The sequence below is a fragment of the Lynx canadensis genome, chromosome X (assembly GCF_007474595.2).
Source record: "Lynx canadensis isolate LIC74 chromosome X, mLynCan4.pri.v2, whole genome shotgun sequence".
Classification (NCBI taxonomy): domain Eukaryota; kingdom Metazoa; phylum Chordata; class Mammalia; order Carnivora; family Felidae; genus Lynx; species Lynx canadensis.
Window position 1 is genome coordinate 25,739,903 of NC_044321.2, and position 8,747 is coordinate 25,748,649.

Here is an 8,747-nt window from a genome sequence, read left to right on the forward strand (position 1 = left end):
ATTACTGAGGCCAGGGAGAAGCAATGCTGTGATTGGCCAGGCCTGAGTCACGTGCCCAGTCTGGGAGCCGAGAATTACGTAAAAATCATCCAGCATGAACGGATTGAAAGTCAAAAAGGCGAGACGGTTCACCGTAGGAAATCTGGGGTACTGGGACGTCAATAAAGGGAGGAAACACTGACCAGCAAAGTAGCAGATGGCCATTGCAGCATTATAGAATCTATAGTGGTAGTTTGCAGTGATGGATTTTCTCAACTTGTGCGCATCTTAAAATGTTTTGATGCGGGGCGCCTGGGTGGCTCGGTCGGTTAAGCGTCCGACTTCGGCTCAGGTCACGATCTCGCGGTCCGTGAGTTCGAGCCCCGCGTCGGGCTCTGTGCTGACGGCTCAGAGCCTGGAGCCTGTTTCAGATTCTGTGTCTCCCTCTCTCTCTGGCCCTCCCCCGTTCATGCCCTGTCTCTCTGTGTCTCAAAAATAAATAAACGTTAAAAAAAAATGTTTTGATGCTTACAAAAGGGGTCCTTCCCTTTGAAAAGCCTGAAAATCTCTAATTGATACTTCTTTCCAGAGAAGTATGGGGACTGATAGAGATCAGATACATGGATGAGTAACTGAAGTTTCTATCAATTTAGATAATTACCGTGGTGAGTATGATACCATCGACAGCTGCTTTGGAATTTCTCATACTTATAAGTCACTAGCCCAGTGAGTTTTCGTGGCCCATTAAGTAACTTCTGAAAGCATTGCCTTCTCTAGGGAGCAGGAAACACTACAAAAGAAAATTTTATAAAGCGCCTTTCTCAGCAGTTTTCTTTCAGTTGAGGGGTTTATTCTTGAATCTTCTGAAATATCCAGGTCACTGCTTACAGAATGAGTTTAAGAATTTTCTTAGTGGTAATTCAAAATTAGTTATGCAGTCTTTATATAAAGGCCTTTAATCTTTTCATACTTCTTTCCATGAGATAGCTTAGCTCAAAGGAATTTTATGAGGTTGGTCATTATAGCATTTCCCCATTTCTCCTCACTTTCCTCTTTGCCTTTCACCAATTATTTCTGAAATAATAGTATCTTTTCTCTTTTAAAAAAATGTTTATTTCTTTTTGAGAAAGAGACAGTGTGAGCAGGGGAGGGGCAAAGAGAGAGGGAGGTACAGAATCCGAAGCAGGCTCCAGGCTCCTACCTGTCAGTGCAGAGCCCGTCGCAGGGCTGGAACCCACGAACTGTGAGATCCTCACCTCAGCCCGAGTCAGATGCTTTAACTGACTGAGCCACCCAGACGCTCCTTAAATAATATTATCTTTTCTTTTTAAAAATTTTTTTTTTCAACGTTTATTTATTTTTGGGACAGAGAGAGACAGAGCATGAACGGGGGAGGGGCAGAGAGAGAGGGAGACACAGAATCGGAAACAGGCTCCAGGCTCCGAGCCATCAGCCCAGAGCCCGACGCGGGGCTCGAACTCACGGACCGCGAGATCGTGACCTGGCTGAAGTCGGACGCTTAACCGACTGCGCCACCCAGGCGCCCCAATATTATCTTTTCTTGATACTTATCTTTGTATACTCTTTTTTGCACGTGAAAATTCCAAAGAGGGGTTAATATCCAAAACATATAAAGAAGTCACACAACTCGTCATCACTTGCCATCAGGGAAATGCTAATCAAAACTACAATGAAGTATCACCTCACACCTGCTGAAATGGCTAAAATAAAAAACTCAAGAAACAACAAGTATTGGCAAGGATGTGGAGAAAAAAGAACCCTCTGGTACTGTTGCTGTTAGTGGGAATGCAAACTGGTGCAGCCACAGTATGGAGGTTCCTCAAAGAAAGAAAAAAATAGAACTACTCTACGACCCAGTGATCGCGCTACTGGGTATTTACCCAAAGAATACAAAAACACTAATTCAAAGGGATATATGCACCCTGTGTTTATAGCAGCATTATTTACAATAGCCAAGATATGGAAGAGCCCAAGTGTCCATCCAATGATGAATGGATAAAGAAGATATATAGAGAGAGATAGATAGATAGATATCTCTTATTTATATATATATATATAATTTACATATATATATCTTTTATTTATATATATCTTATTTATATATATAATTTATATATATATACATATATAGCCACACACAATGGAATATTATTCAGCCATAAAAAATAACGAAATCTTGCCATTTGCAATGACATGGATGGAGCTAGAGAGGGTAATGCTAAGCATAATAAGCCAGAGAAAAGAGAAATACCATATGATTTCGCTCATATATGGAACTTAAGAAAGAAACAAGCCAAGGGAAAAAATAAGAGAGAGGAAGAAAGCCAGAAACAGACTCTTAATATCGAGAACCATCTTATGGTTACCCGAGTGAGGTGGAGGGGGGGGGGGGATGAGCTAAACAGGTGATGGGAATTCAGGATTGCTCCTGTGATAATCACCGGGTGATGTATGGAAGCGTTGAATCACTATATTGTACACCTGAAACGAATATAACACTGTATGTTAACTAACTGGAATTAAAAATAAAACTTTAGGGGCACCTTCCTGGTTTAGTGGACCATGGGAATCTTGATCTTGGGGTCGTGAGTTCGAGCCCCACGTGGGGCACAGAGATTTTATAAATTGCACATTTTTAGAATACACAATTTGATAAGTTTTACCACACTGCCAAGAAATCATGACCATAATCAAGGAAAAGAACATTTTTAATACCCTCAAAAGGGATTTATTTTTACAAAAGCTACATGTAACAGAAGGGTATATTTTGATTCAATTGAAGTAATAGCTTTATGATAATAATATTTAATTTGAAAAAAAAACCTGGGCAGCCAAAGAAATGGGTTTATTGTCATTTGACATATTCAGTGAGATGGAGGTTGAAGAAGACATCAATTCTAAGATGTTCTGATTATCTGAAAATGAGTGTTTCCCTTATCTCTATCTTTCAAGGAATATACCTTGTGTCTTAGTGTTTGGAATTATCTTATAAATTTTACACTGAAACCTTTAAGTTTACCTGTTCACTCTGAGATAAAGAGAGGGTGCAAGTGAGGGAGGAGCAGAGAGAGAGAGAGAGAGAGGGAGAGAGAATCCCAAGCTCAATCTGCACCGTCAGCGCACATCTGTGTGCCCAACGCAGGGCTTGAGCTCACGAATTGTGAGATCATGACCTGAGCCAAAGTCAGATGCTTAAGCAACTGAGCCACCCAGGTGCCCCTACACTGAAACTTTTGAAAACAGAGAAAAGAAAAACGAACCCACATAATTCTACTGCCGCAGCACAACCATTGTTACCTTTTTGCACGTTTCCTTCTAGTCTTTTTTCCAAATGCGTCTTTTATTTTTGTAGTTAATTGTACTTTCACCGTCCTTACCATTTTCTACGACTCGTTCCGCTTGATACTCTTTTCTCCATAGTCATAATTTGTTCAGCTCTTGTAAGTTGTCATTGTAAAATGATTATAGATTCCTCGGAGGTTGCAAAAAACGTGTACAGGGAACTTCTGTGTACCCTTCATCCAGTGCCCCCCAGTAAGAACATGTGGTTTGACTATAGTAAGATTCCAAAACCAGAAAGTTGACGCTGATACAAACCACAGAGTTTGTTCAGATGTCATCTGTTTCACATGCACTCATTTGTGTAGTCTGTATGTATGTGTGCATCCGTGTGCATGGTTGTATGCAACTTCAGCATATGTTTAGAGTTGTGTATCCAGCACCATTATCAAAATGCAGACCTTTTCCACCACCGAAAGGCTCCTCCTTGCTACTGCCTTATAGTCACTCCTACTCCCTTGCCTTCCCCATTCCCAGCCCCTGGAAACCACCAATCTTTTCTCGGTTTCCATAATTTTGTTACTTCGACAGTGTAATATGATACGATCATAGAATGTTTACCATTTTGCAATTGGTGTTCTCACTCACCGTATACCCCTTGAGGTTCATGCAAGTTATGTGTGTGTCGTAGTTCATTCCTGTTTATTGTTCAGTGGTATTCCGTTGTCTGTGCAAGAGTTGGCATCCATTCACCCATTGAAGGACATCTGGGTTGTGTCTAGTTTTTGTCTATTACAAGTAAGGCTATTATAAACATTTGTGTGCAGGGTATTTAAAATTTTTTTATTTTAGAGAAAGAGCATGAGTGGGGTAGAGGGGCAGAAGGAGAGAGAGAGAGAGAGAGAGAGAGAGAGAGAGACCTAAGCAGACTACATGCTCAGCCTGGAGCCTGATGAGGGGCTTGACCCCACAACCCTGGGATTATGACCTGAGCCAAAATCAAGAGTCAGATGCTCAACCAACCGAGCCGCCCAGGCGCCCCTGTGTACAGGTTTTTATCTGAATATGTTTTCATATCTCTGGAATAAGCTGCTGGATCATATAGCGTTATGGACTGAATATTTGTGTCCCCCCCCCCACAAATAATCCTATGCTGAAGCCTTAACTTCCAGGGTGGCTGTATTTGGAGTAAGGAAGTAATTAAGGTTAAATGAGGTCAGAAGGGTGGGCCCCCAATCACTGTAAGACTAATATGCGTATAAAGAAGAAGACGCCAGAAAGCTAGCCAGCTGTCTGTCTCCTCTTTTCATGTGCATGTACTGAGAAAAAAAAAAAACTCGTGAGGAAATACTGAGAAGGTGGCCATCAATGCGCCAGGAAGAGAGCTATCGCCAGGTACCAAAGTGGCCAGAACCTTGATCTTGGACTTCTGGCCTCCTGAACTGTGAGAAAATAAGTTTCTGTTGTTTAAGTCACCCAGGCTGGGGTATTTTGTAGTAGTCCACACATGTAGTATTTTATGGTACTCCACACCAACGGATATGTATGGTAAGTGCGGTTTTCGTTATAAAAGAAACTGTCAAACTGCTTCCCGGCGTGGCTGTATCATTTTACATTTCTGCCGTTAATTATGAATGATCCAGTTTCCTTGCCTCTTCGCCAGCATTTGGTACTGCCATGATTTTTTTATTTTAGCCGTTCTGATAGATAGGTAGTCATATCCCTTTGTGGTTTTAATTTGCATTTCCTTAATGACTAATAATGCTAACCATTTTTTCCGGTGCCGTACTTCCTTTTACCTCCCTAAAACTGTGAAATGTCAGGTGTAAACTTGAGTCCACAAAAAATCATACGTGCCAAAACCTTAACCTTATTTTTCCTAAACTGAATGCAGTTTTCCATACACCTGTATCAGTCAGCTGCTGCCGGAATAATTCCGCGTAATAATTAAGCTCAGGATTTCTGGGGAATACAATGATTAACGTTTTGTAGAGGCTGATCTCTACAGGGTTTGGCCAGATGGCTTTCCCAGAAAGTAACTGGAGGTCTGACTGGGCATGGCTGGGGTGGTTCTCCCCATGCCCCCGTGTGTGCATTTTCAAGTCCAGATCGAAGGAGCGGCAGCTTCCTTGAGGAAGCTCTTTTCATGGTGATGCTCGAGGCTTCAGAGGGCACCTGGCAACTTTCAGGCCTCTCAAGAGCTGGGCCTGAAACCCACAAACTATCGTTTCTCCCCATACACCGTTGGCCAAGCAAGTCATATTTCCAAGCCCAAAGTCAGAATGTGTGGGAATTTACAGATTGCTTGGCAAAGGTCACGGACAGATGGAGAGTACGTAACTGAGGCCAACGATTACAATCTGTCACGACCCAACGACCGGCCAGATGGCTAAAACGAATTCTTAGGTACCTCAAGTTTTCCCTTGAGGTTGCAGCTACAGGTTAGGCAGTGGGCCTTCGTAACTCTAAGCCTGAAGGGTGGGGGCGTCCTCTGTGGGAGATCATCACGTGTCCACTCTTGTCGTCTTCCAACCCCCTCTTCGTTCCATTGTGCTCTAGTCGTCGGTCTACAGAGGTCACTGCCACGTCTCGTTTGGCCAATGTCAAGGCCTTTTCAAGTGGGTTGACTCTCTGTCAAGTCTTCTTGGCCACTGGTAGGTCCTGTGGGTCATACCTGAGTGCTGTGGAGACGTCTCAGGCACAGCTGCCTATACACCATTAATAGGGGAATTATAAAATCTCCCCCTCGCAGGGACACCGAAATATTTGACCCGTGGCCTAGGAGTACACCAGACCGAGGAAAACAAGGGTCCTCTTGAGGTTGCTGTGTACTGAGCAGTGTTTCGTGGGCAAGCTAAACATGGTTATTTGGTTATTGAGATCGTTCATTGTTTACTTGTGTCATCCGTGATTGATGAGATTAAGGAGCCCTGGAGAATAGAATCTAGTCATGTTCTCCTGAAAGGTTTATAACACTATACAAATATAAATGCTAACGAGACCCTAGAGCATTCCTTGATCCATGTATACTCAGCCTCTCTGTCTTGCGACCTCGCAAGTCCCTGCGTGGAGTCGTTAAAGACTTTGGGAGCTGTGCCTGGGTGTTGTGAGGCCTTTGTTGTGCCGTCATTGTGTGTGTCGATTTTCCTGTCCTGCCTCCTTTGTTAAGGCTGAGCAAAGTTGGTGCTTGTGAAGCAAGTGGTCTCTTTTGAATGTGATTGTCGGTCGGAGCCTAAGACATCCTTTAGCGGTTTTGTAGGGTTCAAGTCTCCCTCTGCCACAAGGACTTGGCCTCATTTGGGCAGGAATGGGCAGGGTAAGGGCTTCTTTCCAGAAACCGTACTGATGTTCAATCCCTTTCCTGTCTTCTGGTCTTGTCTCCCTTTTCATGAGTCTACCAAAACTGTTGACTACTGACGATATAATCTTCCAGACCTTTTGTCTGAAGCCCCAAACGTGGCTTTGTTTTTCGCCTCAAAAGCCAAGAGTCTGATTCTGTTGTCTGTGTGTTCTGGAATGCCAGACCTTCTCTGAGGAAGTAAAGGTAAAATGCCTGAGCTCTCTCGGTCCCGTCTCTCTTATCCTGCTTTACCTGTCGGACGAGGCAATACACTGGGGGATGAAGTTCAGGTTTGTTGCCCTACACACCTTGGTTCCCATCTCAGCTTCAGCTCTTAGTAGCTGTATGATATGCAGCCAGTCAGTTAACCTCTGTGAGTCACTTGATAAAGGCCACCAGTTTTAATTACTCTTTGGTGATGTCCATGCTTCTTTCAGAACCTCTCACGCCTTTTTCTCGGGCACCACAAAGATGTCACTTCCCTACAGTGGAGTGAGGCGCCATATTTAAGTAGCACTCCTTCCTTTCACCAGTTTGAAAAGCGAACGTATCATTCTTGTGCTTCCATCACCTGTACGTCCGGGTGCGGCAACCTGGGGGGAACTGAATGACGGGAGAGATGTAGGAAGGGAAGAAAACCCGCACCCGTAGGACTCAGACCATTGCTCCCTCGCTTTCGCAAGTGTCTCTGATGCATGGCAAACGCCAGAGCGCAGAACTTCTAGCACCACACCCTTTCTCTAGTCTCATTCTTCCGTCTTCAACCTCTGTCAGATTCTGTCCCTTAGAACATCTGTCTGTCTCCTCGGCCACCTCCCCAGATTTCATCTAACTCATCCTCTCTATATCTACGACTGGCACTACAGCCTTGAAAGAGGAAAGCAAAAATTCTCATGAAAGTGATGCCAGGGCGCCTGGGTGGCTCAGATGATTAGGCGTCTGAATTCAGCTCGGGTCACGATCTCACGGTTTGTGAGTTCGAGCCCTGCATCAAGCTCTGCACTGACAGTGTAGAGCCTGCTTGGGATTCTCTCTCTCTCTCTCTCTGTTTCTATCTCTCTCTCCATCTCTCTCTCTCTCTCTTTCTCTATCTCTCTGCTCCTCCCCAACTGACAGTTTCTCTCTATCTCAAAATAAATAAACTTTAAAAAAAAAAAAGAAAGAAAGAAAAGGCTGGACAATGGGTAAGCAAGACTATCTTTGGGGCACCTGGGTGGTTAGTCAGTTAAGTGTCCACCTGTTGACTTTGGCTCAGTTCATGATCTCACAGTTTGTGAGTTGGAGCCCCGTGTCTGTCAGTGTGGAGTCTGCTTGGGATTCTCTCTGCCCCTCCCCTGCTTGCTCTCTATCTTTCTTTCAAAATAAATTTTAAAAATTATAAACTTTTTAAAAAATTACAAAATACGCTTCAGAAAGTGATGCTGCTGCTTAACTCACAACCTTTAGAGGTCAGGTGAGCTCATGGTTTGGAAATCCCTTTGTTTTAATTTTTTTATGTTTATTTATTTTTGAGAGAGAGAGAGAGAGACAAGCACGAGCAGGGGAGGAACAGAGAGAGAAGGAGACACAGAATCCGAAGCAGGCTCCAGGCTCTGAGCTGTCCGCACAGAGCCCAATGCGGGGCTTGAACCCACGAAACGCGAGATCGTGACCCGAGCCCAGGTCGGACACTTAACCAACTGAGTCAACCAGGAGCCCCAATTAGAAACCCCTTTGTAAGCTATAAAGTGCCACACACATAGCAGTGTCATCTGTGAGTAGTCACAGGAGTGGCCCCAGCAGGAGTAACCTCCCTAGCGCCAGATAGAAACCAATCAGGGATATGAACCTGTCTGGCCCTGTCTGGCTAATTGTTGCAACGGGCGTTCAGTTTATTTGCATAAGAGCCTGCGATGCTCCTGGGAAATACGTTTTTGCGAATAGAAAGAAGAACAGTGACTGTGACACGGGAAAGCTCCTGAAAGATGATTAATGTTGTGGCAGCTGGAGGCCCTAGAAACCTAATATCAGTCATAAGGACCTGAAACTGATACCACAAGCCTTGGTCACCGAGAGGCGTGGTGCTTCTGAGTACAGAGTGATGGCAGTCTTTTGAACTTACCCCTCCACCAGAAGGATCCTTGGGTCA